General features: G+C 37.6%; 1 protein-coding gene across 11 annotated transcripts in view; it reads right to left on the bottom strand.

The window, feature by feature from the left end:
- EDIL3 (EGF like repeats and discoidin domains 3) overlaps nt 1-17,854 on the bottom strand; it is an 818,524-nt gene that overhangs the window by 667,095 nt on the left and 133,575 nt on the right. For 9 of the 11 annotated variants that reach the window (XM_055563390.1, XM_055563373.1, XM_055563379.1 and 6 more), the window contains one exon: nt 4,623-4,829. The exons of the other annotated variants lie outside the window; for them this stretch is intronic. The gene's annotated coding sequence lies outside the window, so the exon portion shown is untranslated. The remainder of the gene's footprint in view (nt 1-4,622; nt 4,830-17,854) is intronic. 11 annotated transcript variants of the gene reach the window in all.

The following is a 17,854-nucleotide window of genomic DNA, read 5'->3' on the forward strand; positions in this document are numbered from 1 at the left end:
AATACATTTATTTTACTTACAATAAAAACAGAATATGATTTCAGACTCAAATATGACACAAAAATTATATTTTAAGTACCAGAGCATACACTGCATATAGTAATTTATTTGACATCTGACTGAGTCAATTTTAAACTATGGGTATGTGTAAAGATTAGAGCTTTGTCTTCTCAGAGTTTCCTCCAGGTTCTCCTGAAATTGCACCCAAGGTAGCGCTACCTTTTTTTTCCCCTGTGAGTCTTCTATTGATTTTCATCCTTCAACTGTGAGTTCTTTTTATGTGTGTCCTAGTCTTCAAATTGTTATCTGATTCCTACAGTATTAATTATCTATGCTGCATTACAAATTACACCCAAATTTAGCAGCTTCAAACAGCATACATTTATAATCTCACACTTTCTATGTATCAGGAATCTGGCACGAATCCTCTACTTCAAGGTCTGAGGAAGTTGCAATCAAAATTTTGCCTTGAGACAAATTCACCTCAAGGTTCAGTAGAACCTTGAGAATCCTTTTTCAAGCTCACTTAGTGTTAGTGGGCAGGATTTCATTGTTTGCAGGCTGCTGACTGAAATCCTCAGTTGTTTGCAGAAACTATTTGGCAAAACTAATACAATTTTGTAAAGTTTAAAAATAAAATAAAATAAAAAAAAAAGAAACTAGCCAGTGGCCTTCTTTATCACAGCAAACATTTGAGAAAAATGAGAAAAGAATATCAGGAAAATGAAAGTCAAAATATTTTATAACTGAATGTTAGATATGACATTCCATTACTTTTGCAGTATTCTACTTATCAAGAAGAAAGTCACTAGGTCTATCAAACATTCAAACTATTTTACAAAGCTTTAGTAATCAAGAGTGTGGTATTGGCATAAAAACAGATGCATAGAAAAAACAAACAGAGCTGAAAGTCCATAATTAAACCCATACTTACATGGCCCACTAGTTTATGCAAAGAACTGAGCACTCAGAAGGGGAAAGACAGCCTCTTAAAAAATGGTGTTGGAAAAACTGGTCAGACATATGTAAGGTAGCGAAACTAAACCCCTAGCTTGCACCATACACAATAATAAACTCACAAATGGTTTAAATATTTGAATGTAAGACCGGAAATCAAAGAACTAAAAGGAAACAAAGGTAGCATACTCACTGAGACTGGTCTTTGACATCAAAGACTAAGGCAACACAATCAAACACAAACAAGTGGAACTGCATCAAATTACCTGTGGCAGATTCATTTCGATATTTGGCAAAACCAATACAATATTGTAAAGTTTAAAAATAAAATAAAATTAAAATCCTAAAAAAAAAAAAAACAAAAAGGGATGGGACATATTGATATACAGCAGAAACTATCACAATTTTATAATTATCCTCCAATTAACAATAAATTTTAAAAAGTTAAAAAAAAATAAAAACTTTCTGTATGGCAAATGAAGCCATGAACAAAGTGAAAGGGCAACCTGTGGAATGAGACAATATTTGAGAATCATGTATCTGATAAGCAGTTAATTTCTAAATTAGATGAAGGACTCCTACAACTCAGTAGATAAAAAAACAAGCAATACAATTAAAAATGGGCATGGAAGTGAATAGACATTTTCTGAAGACATGAATGACCAAAAGATACATGAGAAGATGCTCAATGTCACAAAATATTGTGTAAATGTAAATTAAAGCCCCAGTGAGACATTACATCACACCTCGAAGAATGACTATTCAGTTCAGTTGAGTTCAGTCTCTCAGTCATGTCCAACTCTTTGTGACCCCATGAATCGCAGAACGCCAGGCCTCCCTGTCCATCACCAACTCCCGGAGTTCACCCAGACTCACGTCCATTGAGTCAGTGATGCCATCCAGCCATCTCATCCTCTGTCGTCCCCTTCTCCTCCTGCCCCCAATCCCTCCCAGCATCAGAGTCTTTTCCAATGAGTCAACTCTTCGCATGAGGTGGCCAAAGTACTGGAGTTTCAGCTTTAGCATCATTCCTTCCAAAGAAATCCCAGGGCTGATGTCCTTCAGAATGGACTGGTTGGATCTCCTTGCAGTCCAAGGGACTCTCAAGAGTCTTCTCCAACACCACAGTTCAAAAGCATCAATTCTTCGGCGCTCAGCCTTCTTCACAGTCCAACTCTCACATCCATCCATGACCACTGGAAAAACCATAGCCTTGACTAGACGAACCTTTGTTGGCAAAGTAATGTCTCTGCTTTTGAATAGGCTATCTAGGTTGGACATAACTTTCCTTCCAAGGAGTAAGCGTCTTTTAATTTCATGGCTGCAGTCACCATCTGCAGTGATTTTGGAGCCCCCCAAAATAAAGTCTGACACTGTTTCCACTGTTTCCCCATCTATTTCCCATGAAGTGATAGGACCGGACGCCATGATCTTCGTTTTCTGAATGTTGAGCTTTAAGCCAACTTTTTCACTCTCCTCTTTCTCTCTCATCAAGAGGCTTTTTAGTTCCTCTTCACTTTCTGCCATAAGGGTGGTGTCATCTGCATATCTGAGGTTATTGATATTTCTCCTGGCAATCTTGATTCCAGCTTGTGCTTCTTCCAGTCCAGCGTTTCTCATGATGTAGTCTGCATATAAGTTAAATAAGCAGGTTGACAATATACAGCCTTGACGTACTCCTTTTCCTATTTGGAACCAGTCTGTTGTTCCTTGTCCAGTTCTAATTGTTGCTTCCTGACCTGCATACAGGTTTCTCAAGAGGCAGGTCAGGTGGTCTGCTACTCCCATGTCTTTCAGAATTTCCCACAGTTTATTGTGATCCACACAGTCAAAGGCTTTGGCATAGTCAATAAAGCAGAAATAGTTGTTTTTCTGGAACTCTCTTGCTTTTTCCATGATCCAGTGGATGTTGGCAATTTGATCTCTGGTTCTTCTGCCTTTTCTAAAACCAGATTGAATAACAGGAAGTTCACGGTTCACATATTGCTGAAGCCTGGCTTGGAGAATTTTGAGCATTACTATACTAGTGTGTGAGATGAGTGCAACTGTGCAGTAGTTTGAGCATTAAGTCATGGTGAAGATGTGGAAAACAAGTCAACCCTTGTGCACTGTGTTACACAAGTGGGAAGGTAAGTGGGAATGTAAATGGGTATAGCTATTATGTAAACAATGTGCAGGTTTCTCAAAACAACAACAACTTTATCGTACCACTGAGCAATTCCACTTTTGGGTATTTATCCAAAAGAAATGAGATCATGGTCTTGAAGAGATCTGTACCCCAATGTAAAGTGCATCATTATTTAAAATACCAAGATATGGAAACGAGCAAAGTGTCCATTGACAGATGAATGGATAAAGAAAATATTGTATATACATAAAACAGAATAATATCCAGCCATTAAAAAAATAGGAATCTTAAAAATATAAAAATGAAAAAAATAAGAAGGGAATCTTGCCATTTGTAACAACATGGGTAGGTATTAGGAGTTTAATATTTACTGAAATCATTCAGACAGAAAAAAAATACTATATAATATCATGAGAAATCTAAAAACAAAAACAATAATAACAACAACAAAACCAAAATAGAATTCACAGATACAAAAAACAGATTGGTAGTTTCCAGAGATAAGGGGTGGGAGTGAGAAAAACAGGTGAAGTTGGGTCAAATGGCACAAATTACCACTTACAAACAAACACTGGGGATGATCTCTACAGTTGACAATACTGTATGTACATTTGAAAGTTACTAAGATGTCCTTTTCATTATAGGGGACTGGAATGCAAAAGTGGGAAGTCAAGAAACACCTGGAGTAACAGTCAGATTTAATCCTAGAGTACAGAATGAAGCAGGGCAAAGGCTAATAGGGATCTACCAAGAGAATGCACTGGTCATAGCAAACACCCTCTTCCAACAAAACAAGAGAAGACTCTACACATCAACATCACCAGATGGTCAATGCCAAAATCAGATTGATTATATTCTTTGCAGCCAAAGATGGAGAAGTCCTATACAGTCAGCAAAAACAAGACTGGGAGCTGACTGTGGCTCAGATCATGAACTCCTTATTGCCAAATTCACACTTAAATTGAAGAAAGTAGGGGAAACCACTAGACCATTCAGGTATGACCTAAATCAAATCCCTTATGACTATACAGTGGAAGTGAGAAATAGATTTAAGGGACTAGATATGATAGACAGAGGGCCTGAATGACTATGGACGAAGGTTCATGACATTGTACAGGAGAGAGGGATCAAGCCCATTCCCAAGAAAAAGAAATGCAAAAAAGCAAAATGGCTGTCTGAGGGGGCCTTACAAATAGCTGTGAAAAGAAGAGAAGCAAAAAGCAAAGGAGAAAAGGAAAGATATACCCACTTGAATGCAGAATTCCAAAGAAAAGCAAGAAGAGATAAGAAAGCCTTCCTCAGCGATCAATGCAAAAAAATAGAGGAAAACAACAGAATGGGAAAGACTAGAGATCTCTTCAAGAAAATCAGAGATACCAAGGGAACATTTCATGCAAAGATGGGCTCAATAAAGGACAGAAATGGTAGGGACCTAACAGAAGCAGAAGATATTAAGAAGAGGTGGCAAGAATACACAGAAGAACTGTACAAAAAAGGGCTTCATGACCCAGATAATCACAATGGTGTGATCACTCACCTAGAGCCAGACATCCTGGAATGCGAAGTCAAGTGGGCCTTAGAAAGCATCAGTACGAACAAAGCTAGTGGAGGTGATGGAATTCCAGTTGAGCTATTTCAAATCCTGGAAGATGATGCTTTGAAAGTGCTGCACTCAATACGCCAGCAAATTTGGAAAAGTCAGCAGTGGCCACAGGACTGGAAAAGCTCAGTTTTCATTCCAATCCTAAAGAAAGGCAATGCCAAAGAATGCTCAAACTACCGCACAATTGTACTCATCTCACATGCTAGCAGAGTAATGCTCAAAATTCTCCAAGCCAGGCTTCAACAAGATGTACAAGCTGGTTTTATTTATTTATTTTTTCTTTTTTTAATTTTTTAAATTTTATTTTATTTTTAAACTTTACCTAATTGTATTAGTTTTGCCAAATATCAAAATGAATCTGCCACAGGTATACCTGTGTTCCGCATCCTGAACCCTCCTCCCTCCTCCATCCCCATACCATCCTTCTGGGTCGTTCCAGTGCACTAGCCCCAAGCATCCAGTATCGTGCATTGAACCTGGACTGGCAACTCGTTTCATACATGATATTTTACATGGTTTTAGAAAAGGCAGAGGAACCAGATATCAAATTGCCAACACATGCTGGATCATTAAAAAATCAAGAGAGTTCCAGAACAACATCTATTTCTGCTTTATTGAATATGCCAACACTTTTGTCTGTGTGGATCACAATAAACTGTGGAAAATTCTTCAAGATATGCCTGACCGGCCTCTTGAGAAATCTGTATGCAGGTCAGGAAGCAACAGTTAGAACTGGACATGGAATAATGGACTGGTTCAAAATTGGGAAAGGCGTATGACAAAGCTGTATATTTTCACCTTGTTTATTTAACTTTTATGCAGTGTATATCATGTGGATTGCTGGGCTTATGAATCACAAGCTGGAATCAAGACTGCCAGGAAAATATCAACAGCCTCACATATGCAGATGATACCATTCTAATGGCAGAAAGCAAAGAGGGACTAAAGAGCCTCTTGATTACGGTGAAAGAAGAAAGTGAAAAAGCTGGCTTAAAACTCAGCATTCAAAAAACTAAGATCATGGCATCCAGTTGCATCACTTCATTGCAAATAGATGGGGAAAAAGTGGAAGCAGTGACAGATTTTACTTTCTTGGGCTCCAATATCACTGAAGATGATGGTGACTGCAGCCATGAAATCAAAAGATGCTTGCTCCTTAGAAGAGAAACTATAGCAAACCTAGACCACATATTAAAAAGCAGAGATATCACTTTGCTGACAAAGATCCGTATAGTCAAAGCATTGGTTTTTCCAGTAGTCATGTATGGATGTGAGAGTTGGGCCATAAAGAAGGCTGCTGCTGCTGCTGTTGCTAAGTCGCTTCAGTCGTGTCCGACTCGTGCGACCCCATAGACGGCAGCCCACCAGGCTCCGCCGTCCCTAGGATTCTCCAGGCAAGAACACTGGAGTGGGTTGCCATTTTCTTCTCCAAAGCATGAAAGTGAAAAGTGAAAGTGAAGTCACTAAGTCATGTCCAATTCTCAGAGACCCCATGGACTGCAGCCAACCAGGCTCCTCCGACCATGGGATTTTCTGAGCAAGAGTACTGGAGTAGGGTGCCATTGCCTTCTCCAAAAGAAGGCTGAGTACCAAAGAACTGTTTTTTTGGATTGTGGTGCTGGAGAAAACTCTTGAGAGTCCCTTGGATTACAAGGAGATCAAACCAGTCAATCCTAAAGGAAATCAACCCTGAATATTCATTAGGATTACTGATGCTGAAGCTCCAATACTTTGGCTACCTGATACAAAGTGTCAACTCATTGGAAAATGAGTTTTCCTGTTGCTGGGAAAGATTGAACACCAAAGGAGAAGAGGGCAGCAGAGAATAAAATGGTTGGTTAGATAACATATCCGACTCAATGGACATGAGTTTAAGCAAACTCCAAGAGCTAGTGAAAGACATGGGAGCCTGGTGTGCTAGAGTCAATGAGGTCTCAAAAAGTCAGACTTGACTTAGTGGCTGAACTACAGCAACAAAAATATTAAAAGTTCGCATCATACACATGCATAACTTTTTGAAACTATGTGTAATGATGAATGTTAACCAAACTTATTAATCGTCTTCCAACATATACACATATCAAATAACTACGTTGTACACCTAAAACTAATACAATGAATGTCATGTACATTTTATCCCATATTTTACAGTTTTTTTTAATTACCAGAGTTTACTCATATTCCTTACCCTGTTTAATTTTACCAGCTTACATAACTGTAATTATTAAGAACTGCTACTGCTACTGCTACTGCTAAGTCACTTCAGTTGTGTCCGACTCTGTGCGACCCCACAGATGGCAGCCCACCAGGCTCCCCCATCCCTGGGATTCTCCAGGCAAGAACAGTGGAGTGGGTTGCCATTTCCTTCTCCAATGCATGAAAGTGAAAAGTGAAAGTGAAGTCGCTGAGTCGTGTCCAACTCTCCGCTACCCCATGGACTGCAGCCTTCCAGGCTCCTCCATCCGTGGGATTTTCCAGGCAAGAGTACTGGAGTGGGGTGCCACTGCCTTCTCCAATTATTAATAACAGGAAATTTCTATTCATTCATGATTAGTAAATAAACCATAGACCATATTCCAATATCATGAATTTTTCATCTACAAGACTGTCCGTATTATCCCCAGATCCTATTGAGCATCCTGCATTGTGTTTAATCATTATTTCTCCACCTACAAAAAGTGAAGCTGACCTGAGCTACCCAAATGCCCTAAAATATAGAAACGGTAATTTCATTTAATGAATAAGCAATGGAAAAGCTTCAGTAAGATTCCATGTGTAATTTATGATGAGAAGGAAAGATGACAAAGAGTAGAATAGCATCCCAATGAGCAATAAAAAATATATCAGAAAACTTGTTCTTAGATTAGATGAAAACAATAACTAAAATTTCAAAATGATAAAAAACTATCTTAAGAATAATAGGAACATATTAATGACAGGATACATTCTCTCAACCTAGGATCAAGTAAGTGAAACAATTTTATAGTAAGCTTGCAGAACACCTAAAAACAAAATTAGCGAAGTAGATTTACAGATATGTAGCTGATTTTGAAAATGGACAATATCACCTATTTTTAAGTATATATGGCACATTTTAAAAAATGGATATTTTAAGTTATAATAACAGCTTTGTCCCGTGTCAGTTTAGCTAAGCTGGAACTACAGTGCCCTTTCCTTGATGGTTCTAGGTTAGGATTTGTTGTGTAGTTGCTTAGTCTTGTTCGACTCTTTCATGACTAAATGGACTGTAGCCCACCATGCTGTTCTGTCCATGGGATTTTCCAGGCAAGATAACTGGAGTCAGTTGCCATATCCTTCTCCAGGGGATATTCCTGACCCAGGGATGGAACCCACGTCTCCTGCATTGGCAGGCAGATTCTTTACCACTGAGCCACCTGGGATGCTCCCAGGTTAGGATTAGCCACAAGAAAACTTTTCCTAGAGGTGGAATAAGGAATTGAAATGGCAGCCATGCTTTCTCTCAGATCAGCATTGCTCAAGAACTGGTTGGGATGTGCTGTCTCCTTTTCTCTTATTGGGGTAGCTAGGGGCTGGGTCATTAACTCTTCTAATTCACACTGGTTATGCTACTTCCTTTATTTTTGCTAATTCCTGGACCAGTGAGTTTTGCTGATTCCTGGACCAGTGTGTATACAGGTCTTTGGCAAAGTGCATCACCATCTCCATAGTTGACCTGAATCATCAAAGTTAGAGGCTTGGAAGTAGGGACAGACATGTTGGTTCAGCATAGAGAGTAAGTTCTAGTTCACTCTTAAGTTTCTGACTCATCCTCATGAATTTCAGTGTCACTGACACCCGCCTACTGCAATTCCATGTTCCCTTCGGGACTTTAGCCCACCACTGGACACAGGCATCCAGACTTACATCACCTCCTATTTACTTAAGTTCTAATCTACATAACAAATACATTTTATCACTCCTAATTGCCTTTTGTCAGATATCATTTTCCAAAAATGACTTTTAACAATATTCCCCATCGCAGATGCCCTTTGAGAATCTTGTTACTGGATTATATTTCCCCCTCTTCTTCAAACTGGGAGAGGTCTTGGCTACTGCCTCAACCAGTAAAATAGGATGGCAGGGACCCCTGAAACTTGACCAGAGAAAGTGATAAGAGCTTCTGCTGACTCTCTTAGGATGCTTGATCTTGGAATCCAGGCAACCTGTTGTGAGCAAGTCTAGGCGACACAGAGAAAGCCATACGAGAAGAATCAAGACCTCTGTCCTTCAGTCCAAGCTGTATTTTCAACCCTATCCTGCACCAAATTGCCAACCATGTTAGCAAGTCATCTTGGAAGTACATCCTTCAGTTCTCAATTGAGCAGCCCTAGATAAGGCTGAACTGAACAGAGATGTGCCATCCCAACCGAGCCCTGCTTGAATTGCAGATTTCATGAGGAAAGCAAATGATTACAGTTGTTTTAAGCCACTAGGTTTTAGAGTAGTTTGTTGCACAAGAATAGATGATGAGACCATCATTTGCTATTGCTCTAACAAATCAGCATGCAATTCTCTTTTATCTGTTTTATGCCATGGTTGAATAATCCTATGATTCCAGTAAGCTTTAGATCTTTCTGCTCCTCACCAAAAGATGCATTAATAGGCAAATTGAAAATGCTCAATAGCAAAAGATGCCATGGTTTAGGTGGCAAGGCATGTTAATTGTTTTGTACCTTACTTCTCTCCCTGCTGCCCTTATTACTGGGTCCTCTTAGAATACATGGAAGACTGGGAGGGATTTGAGGAACTTACTCCTTTTCTGGAGTCAGTCTGCATGCAGGAAATGTCAGCCAGCAACTGATCCTTCTGATGGTTATAGGAGCAGTCTCTTGGGCAGACAAACTGGAGCCATAAATATTTTCATTTCACCCAATTATCAGTCCTAGGGGTTTCTGTCATGTCTTTCAGTAGCAGCTTGGCAAAAGTTAGAAGCCCTTTTTTGAGATCCAAATTTATCAACTAGTGGTTTAATAAGTGATATAAATATTTCTTTTCAGAAGAAATATGGAAAAAAATGAGGAAATGTTTCATCATTTATGCTGTTTTCTAGAAAATAACAAAGACTATAATGCTAAATATACAAATGATTTCAGTGATCAAAATTACTGTTTTATTTGATAATGTTATTACCACCTGTTTTTAACAAACATCACTCTAGATAATGGGAGCGACCTATGGGAATCAAAAAAGATACAAAACATAGTCACACAGAATTTATTTCCAATAAAACTTGGGGTATTGAGCATGTACACTGCCATATTTGATTATTTGGTTAGATCATTTCAGATTTGAAGTTAGCAAAATAAAGGTTGGGTCCTTTGTATATTTTTATTTTCTTTCCATAGTTCATCTTTCAGTATCCACTTGAACTTTCCCCCCAAAAGTCCCTATTGGCATTATAGTATATGTTATTCTTAAATAGTATCAGATTAATAAGGTTGCTGTGTAAACCAAAACACATTATACTGTTTATCATTTTTATGCTAAGTCAGTAGAAAATTTTAAATTTGCCTGGGATTTAATTTAACTGGGATTCACAGAAATCTTGCTGGGAGACTCAGAACGTTAGTCAATACTTTATTCATCTCAACTCATAAGGTTTTAATTTAGTTATTTTTCCTACTTATTTTTCCCCTTAGTCAGGAATTAGAATTTCTGAGAAGTCTTTCTTCTAAGCTCCTGAAAAATCTTCTCTAATAGTACAGTACTGAGTTGACCCACTGTTAATTCAAAGCAGGTCCTGGGCATGTTGCCTTGACTTGAAGGTTGTGGTTGGAAATCATTCCATGGATGTTTCTAAATGCTTCCACTGTATATTATATAACACAGGCAGAACATTTGTGGAGGCTGAGGCCAAGAGGCAAGAGACAGCCTGTTACCAACCTGAGACTCTAACTACTCATTTCTCTCTCTGTGTATTTATACCTGATACATAATTACAATAACAATTTTGTAAGCTATATCCCTGCAAGGTAAAGATTCACAATTTTCTTCCTTATAGAGAGAATAGAACTGTTATTGGAGGAATCTTTTGTGTCAGACTTTGTAATAAAATGGTAGAGGAGAGAACTGAATGTAAATATAAATAGGATATGGACTGGCTTTTGAGAAATTAACAGCCAAATGAGGGAGAAAGATACATAGCATGGTATACTATGAGAGGAGTTCAAATAGAGAACAGACCATTCTGTGGAAGAAGGAAAAACCAAGACTTACATATTAATACAAGAACATTAATGCAAGAACAAAGCTATCAGAGAAGGAAGAGGAGAGGAATTATCCCATTATAAAAGAAAAAAAAATGCTTAATAGAAAACAAATCTATTTTCTAAGGGTAAGCAGTTGAAATTAGGTTGTAGAATATGGATACATAACCACAGGACAAACTGACCTCATATTCAGTTTGAAATTTGAGTCCAGTGATTTTCTTGATTTGTGTCATACACATTAAAATTTCAACATCTTATTTTTAAAAAAGTAGGTCTTTAGCTTTCTTTCAACCGCTTCACAGGCCTCTCTATTTTTCTAGTGTTCAGTTCTGTGATTCCCTGAACTTCAAATTTATTTGTCAAGTGTGATTTTCTTTACTGCACCAGATATCTTAATTGACGTTTTATAGGTGCAAGAAAAAATCAGTGGCTCTGTTCCCACTGCAGAGTCCTAAAGGTATTATTTACCACAATGAGCACACAGTTATCTTGTCGACAACTCCCATGTCTGTATTGTTTGGAGAAAGAGTATGGGTGTGGGGGGGAATATACCTAACTTCATTGGCATTAAATCAGGATATAGAATACAGAAAACATCACTCAAACAGACCAAACATTAATATTCTGACACAGAATTAGAAATTAAGCTGAAACAGAAAATGTGATTTGAGTAATACTTTGCACCAAAGAGCAACTTCACAAGTAGTTGTCAGAAGTTCATCAATAAGTAATAGTGCATTATTGTGAATTAACTTTCCCAACAGGTCCATGAATCTTTATACAGAATCTTTATTCACTTCATTTATACACACTACAAAATGCTAATGGTAGAAATCTATTTTAGGATTGGGATCAAAGTTAAAAAGTTGCACAACTGATTTGACATAGTCACATGATTGGCTTTGTCAGAAATGCATCTGGAAATGTAGCAACTCAATATCCTCATTGTCATTTGCAGTAATCCAGATACAGAGTCTGTCAGTGAAAAACTTTCCCCAGCATGTGGCAGCATCATCACTGCTCCACTGGATTATTTTTACTATAGAGTGCAAAAATGTTTACCTTTCTTCTTATATTCTGAATGGTAAAGTGTATGATCATAATATATATATTTTTCTAGTAACCAAGAATTTTAAGACCATGAGAAGATACAATGGAATATAAGGATATGAGGTTCTAATATGGATATTTATGAAAAAATGGTGATACGTCAGCAGAACCATCCAGTTACACAAATGAGCAAGGGAAGTAATTTCACACTGACAAAACACATAAAGAACACTGGGTTCTATTTTTTGAAATAATTGGTCTACTACAGAAGTAAAAATTAGTGAATACAATCAGCATTCCCACATTCTGGGTTTAAGCTTTTATATTTGAAAATTACTTTATACATTCATTATTGCTTATGAATTCATAAACAATTATGTTTATTTATACATTATGTTTATACATTCTGAATTATTTATTATGAATTTCTAGTCATCTTATTTCTCCAGTATAGGGACTAATTTGTCATCAAATGTTTTGTGATCCAGAGAAGGTTATTGACTTCCTTAAGATTGCATAGAAAAGAAGGCATATGGATGGCAAAAAATTATGTGAAGCAATAGTCCATATCATGTTACTATAAAATTTCATATTAAAAAGAGATACCACTACATACATATTAGAGTGGCTAAAATTTAAAACACTGACAATACTAAATGCTGGTCAGGTAAATTTTTTCTCTAGCTAATTTTTTCATATTCTTATCATATATTCAAGTAGATTTTTTTTTTAATTCTGAAAAGGATTCTCAGTTTCTGTTACTGGAAGCTGGGGTGTTTAATCTATGGTTTCAATTCTATCACTCTATTGAAAACCTTTATTTCTATAAACAGTAAACTTCACTCTCAATTTCACCAGATCCATTCTTTTTTTTTTTTTTTCTTTTCATAGTCTTTATGGTTCTTGATATTGTCAGGCTTTTACAATTTTGTTTTGTTTTTTTTTGTTTGTTTGTTTGTTTTTTTAATTTTATTTTATTTTTAAACTTTACATAACATGTATAGCTGTGGCGGATTCATTTTGATATTTGGCAAAACTAATACACCAGATCCATTCTTACTTTTCATGTATAGTTACTTAGAGTAGGTAAGATGTAATCAAAGTCACTGAGATTTCAGTTAACTTGAAAATCAAAGTTGCTTAAAACATTAAGGTGTATCAATTTTTTTTCTGTACTTAATAAAGAATGATCTCTGTTCATTTCCAAGGTAAACCATTCAATATCATGGTAATTCAAGTCTATGCCCCAACTAGTAATGCTGAAGAAGCTCAAGCTGAACAGTTCTATGAAGACCTACAAGACCTTCTAGAACTACACCCCAAAAAGGTGTCCTTTTCATTACTGGGGACTGGAATGCAAAAGTAGTAAGTCAAGAAACACCTGGAGTAACAGGCAAATTTAGCCTTGGAGTACAGAAAGAAGCAGGGCAAAGGCTAATAGAGTTCTGCAAAGAGAATGAACTAGTCATAGCAAACATGATCTTCCAACAATACAAGAGAAGACTCTACACATGGACATCACCAGCTAGTCAAAACTGAAATCATTGATTATATTCTTTGCAGCCAGAGATGGAGAAGCTCTATTCAGTCAGCAAAAACAAGACTGGGAGCTGACTGTGGCTCAGATAATTAACTCCTTATTGCTAAATTCAGACCGGAATTGAAGAAAGTAGAGAAAACCACTAGACCATTCAGGTATGACTTAAATCAAATCCCTTATGACTATACAGTGGAAGTGAGAGATAGACTTAAGGGACTAGATCTGATCGAGTGCCTGATGAACTATGGATAGAGGTTCGTTACATTGTACAGGAGACAGGAATCAAGACCATCCCCAAGAAAAAGAAATGAAAAAAAGCAAAATGGCTGTCTGAGGACACGTTGCAAATAGCTGTGGAAAGAAGGGAAGTGAAAAGCAAAGGAGAAAAGGAAAGATATAAACATCTGAATGCAGAGTTCCAAAGAATAGCATGGAGAGATAAGAAAGACTTTGTCAGCAATCAATGCAAAAAAATAGAGGAAAACAACAGAATGGGAAAGACTAGAGCTCTCTGCAAGAAAATTAGAGATACTAAGGGAACATTTCATGAAAAGATGGGCTCTATAAAGGACAGAAATGGTAGGGACCTAACAGAAGCAGAAGATATTAAGAAGAGGTGGCAAGAATACACAGAAGAACTGTACAAAAAAGATCTTCATGACCGAGATAATCATGATGGTGTGATCACTCACCTAGAGCCAGACATCCTGAAATGTGAAGTCAAGTGGGCCTTAGTAAGCATCACTATGAAGAAAGCTTATGGATGTGATGGAATTCCAGTTGAGCTATTTCAATTCCTGAAAGATGATGCTGTGAAAGTGCTGCACTCAATATGCCAGCAAATTCGGAAAAGTCAGCAGTGGCCACAGGACTGGAAAAGGTCAGTTTTCATTCCAATCTCAAAGAAAGGCAATGCCAAAGAATGCTCAAACCACCACACAATTGTACTCATCTCACACGCTAATAAAGTAATACTTAAAATTCTCCAAGCCAGGCTTTAGCAATATGTGAACCGTGAACTTCCAGATGTTCAAGCTGGTTTTACAAAAGGCAGAGGAACCAGAGATCAAATTGCCAACATCTGCTGGATCATGGAAAAAGCAAGAGAATTCCAGAAAAAGATCTATTTCTGCTTTATTGACTATGTCAAAGCCTTTGACTGTGTGGATCACAACAAACTATAGGAAATTCTGGCAAAACTAATACAATTATGTAAAATTTAAAAATAAAATAAAATAATAATAATAAAAAAAAAGAAAAAAAAAAAAAAAGAAAATTCTGAAAGAAATGGGAATACCAGACCACCTGACCTGCCTCTTGAGAAAACTGTATGCAGGTCAGGAAGCAACAGTTAGACCTGGACATGGAACAACAGACTGGTTCCCAATAGGAAAAGGAGCATGTCAAGGCTGTATATTGTCACCCTGCTTATTAAACTTATATGCAGAGCACATTGAGAATGCTGGGCTGGAAGAAGCACAAGCTGGAATCAAGATTGCCAGGAGAAATACCAATAACCTCAGATATGCAGATGACACCACCCTTATGGCAGAAAGTGAAGAAGAACCAAAGAGCCTCTTGATGAAAGTGTAAGAGGAGAGTGAAAAAGTTGGCTTAAAGCTCAACTTTCAGAAAACTAAAATCATGGCATCTGGTCCCATCATTTCATGGCAAATAGATGGGGAAACAGTGGAAACAGTGTCAAACTTTATTTATCTGGGCTCCAAAATCACTGCAGATTGTGACTGCAGCCATGAAATTAAAAGATGCTTATGACCAACCTAGATAGCATATTCAAAAGCAGAGACATTACTTTGTCAACAAAGGTCTATCTAGTCAAGGCTACGGTTTTTCCAGTGGTCATGAATGGATATGAGAGTTCGACTATAAAGAAAGCTGAGTGCCGAAGAATCGATGCATTTGAATTGTGGTGTTGGAGAAGACTCCTAAGAGTCCTTGGACTACAAGGAGATCCATCAAGTCCATCCTAAAGGAGATCAATCAGTCCTGGGTGTTCGTTGGAAGGGCTGATGTTGAAGTTGAAACTCCAATACTTTGGCCACGTGATGCGAAGAGCTCACTCATTTGAAAAGACCCTGATTCTGGGAAAGATTGAGGGCAGGAGGAGAAGGGGACAACAGAGGATGATATGGTTGGATGACATCACCGACTCAATGGACATGGGTTGGGTGAACTTCAGAAGTTGGTGATGGACAGGGAGGCCTTGTGTGCTGCGGTTCATGGGGTTGCAAAGAATCGGACACGACTGAGCAACTGAACTGAACTGAAGTAGGGTACCACTAAATGAGACTGGCTGATGAATAATAATTGTTAACACCTTGATGTTAACATGGGGGAAAATATTCCTATTAAGTATATGTGTATGAATCATTTTAATTTTCCACTCTTATACTGTGACACTGTAAAGTCAAAGATCTTGAAACTTTCATTTTATTTTATTCTCAGGCTGCCTTTAATCTTATTACATTAACTCCTGAGATACACCACACGTACAATTAACGAACATGTTACACGTTTTTTATGTCATAGTACAAAATTGGAAGAGACAATCAACAATAGCTTGTTCCTAAGGATGTAAATCTGGTGTTTTACATGAATGAGTTCACATGATGTCCTAAGGGTGTCTAGAAGTGAGTGCTTTTTGAGGCCATCCTTTTAGAAATAGTCTGATTTGCTTATTCTGTAACTGCTGATTCCATTTAGATACAATCATGAAATAAACCATGGCTATTTTGCTGCTCAGCGGTCTAGTTTTACAAAATCAAACTGTCTTCTTTCTACATCCTGAACAAATGGAACTATCATGGCTTGTCAGCTGAATTTCAGTAATCCTTGTGGTGGTGATGACATTTCAAGCAAAAGTTTATGATTTTTGAAATGTAAGTCACATTCCTAAAGGAAAAGTTACAAATAAAGAATTTACAAGATATACTTAGCATATGGGACTCAGAAACAAAGATGTGTTCCAAGCATTTCAAATTTGAGGTTTATTTTCTAATGCACTAAATGACAAATTTGTTTTTACTCAGATATGGGATAATCTATATTTTCACATATTCCTGTTAAAGCCATTGTGTGATTTATTATTTATGCCAACAATGCAAGTTTCTGTAAAGCATATAGCTGAGGAAAAGAACTTAATGTTTTTCACACAAAAGACTAAATGCCTCAGAAACTTTCTTTTGAATAATACTAAGAGTAAGATATCCTGCTTAAAATTCTAACTTGGAAATGGAGCTGCTATTGTCTTGATGTTCTTTACTCTTGATTTGGACTGCTGCTGCTGCTTCAGTCGTGTCCAAGTCTGTGCGACCCCATAGACAGTAGCCCACCAGGCTCCCTGTCCCTGGGATTCTCCAGGCAAGAACACTGGAGTGGGTCACCATTTCCTTCTCCAGTGCATGAAAGTGAAAAGTGAAAGTGAAGTCTCTCAGTTGTGTTCGACCCTTAGCAACCCCACGGACTGCAGCCTACCAGGCTCCCTTTTGTTATTTTTCTTGACTCAATTAACTGTAGCCAAAATTCCTATAGGAATGTGGCTATGTGTTCCAGTTCAAAGGAAAATTTCAGAAAATTGAGGGCTAATGATCAGTAGAGGAAGCTTAGAACAGGGTTAGGAGTCTACATTATGCCCCCATCCTGGTGCTGGGCCTATTGTGTCTATCACAGGCTGATCTGCCATAATGAAAAAAAATCATATTTGGTAATTTGCTTTTTCCTGGAAGCATTTCATGTTCTGATACACTCTTAATTTTCCCATAAGGGAACTGATACAAACTCAGGTGTCAATATGATGGGCACAGGCTTTTATCACCCTTCCTGCCTTCAAAAATGTGCATTACAAATCTTTTTGTACACATATCTTTGCTATTGAATACCTCTGATAACTAGAGACTGAGTATTGCTGGGGCCTAGCAATGACTGTCAAGAATGCTGGTAGATAATTTTCACTTTAATTAAGTATTCATTGTTCATTACTTAGCATAGTGTGTTTCTTGTGTGAAAAATTTTGTCTCTAAGTGCAATTCTAAGACATATCAAACAAATCAAAAGTTCCTTCCAAAGCCTGTGTGCTCTCTCGCCCTCTCTCTCACACACACACACGCACAAACTTCTTGGGTAGACTGGCTCAAGAACTCGGGAAATAACATCGATGGAATGACGTGTAAGATACTTCTGAGTGGAGAAATACATGACATGCTTAGGGGGTTACGTATGTCTTAGATGACCAACGCAGGAAAAAAACTGCATCAAAAACTTAGGTCTCAAGTTGTTTCTTTCCTAGGGAATAAGTGCTAGGGATTTATTATCCTTCACATCTATTT

This window comes from Bubalus kerabau, chromosome 1, assembly GCF_029407905.1.
Source record: "Bubalus kerabau isolate K-KA32 ecotype Philippines breed swamp buffalo chromosome 1, PCC_UOA_SB_1v2, whole genome shotgun sequence".
Classification (NCBI taxonomy): domain Eukaryota; kingdom Metazoa; phylum Chordata; class Mammalia; order Artiodactyla; family Bovidae; genus Bubalus; species Bubalus kerabau.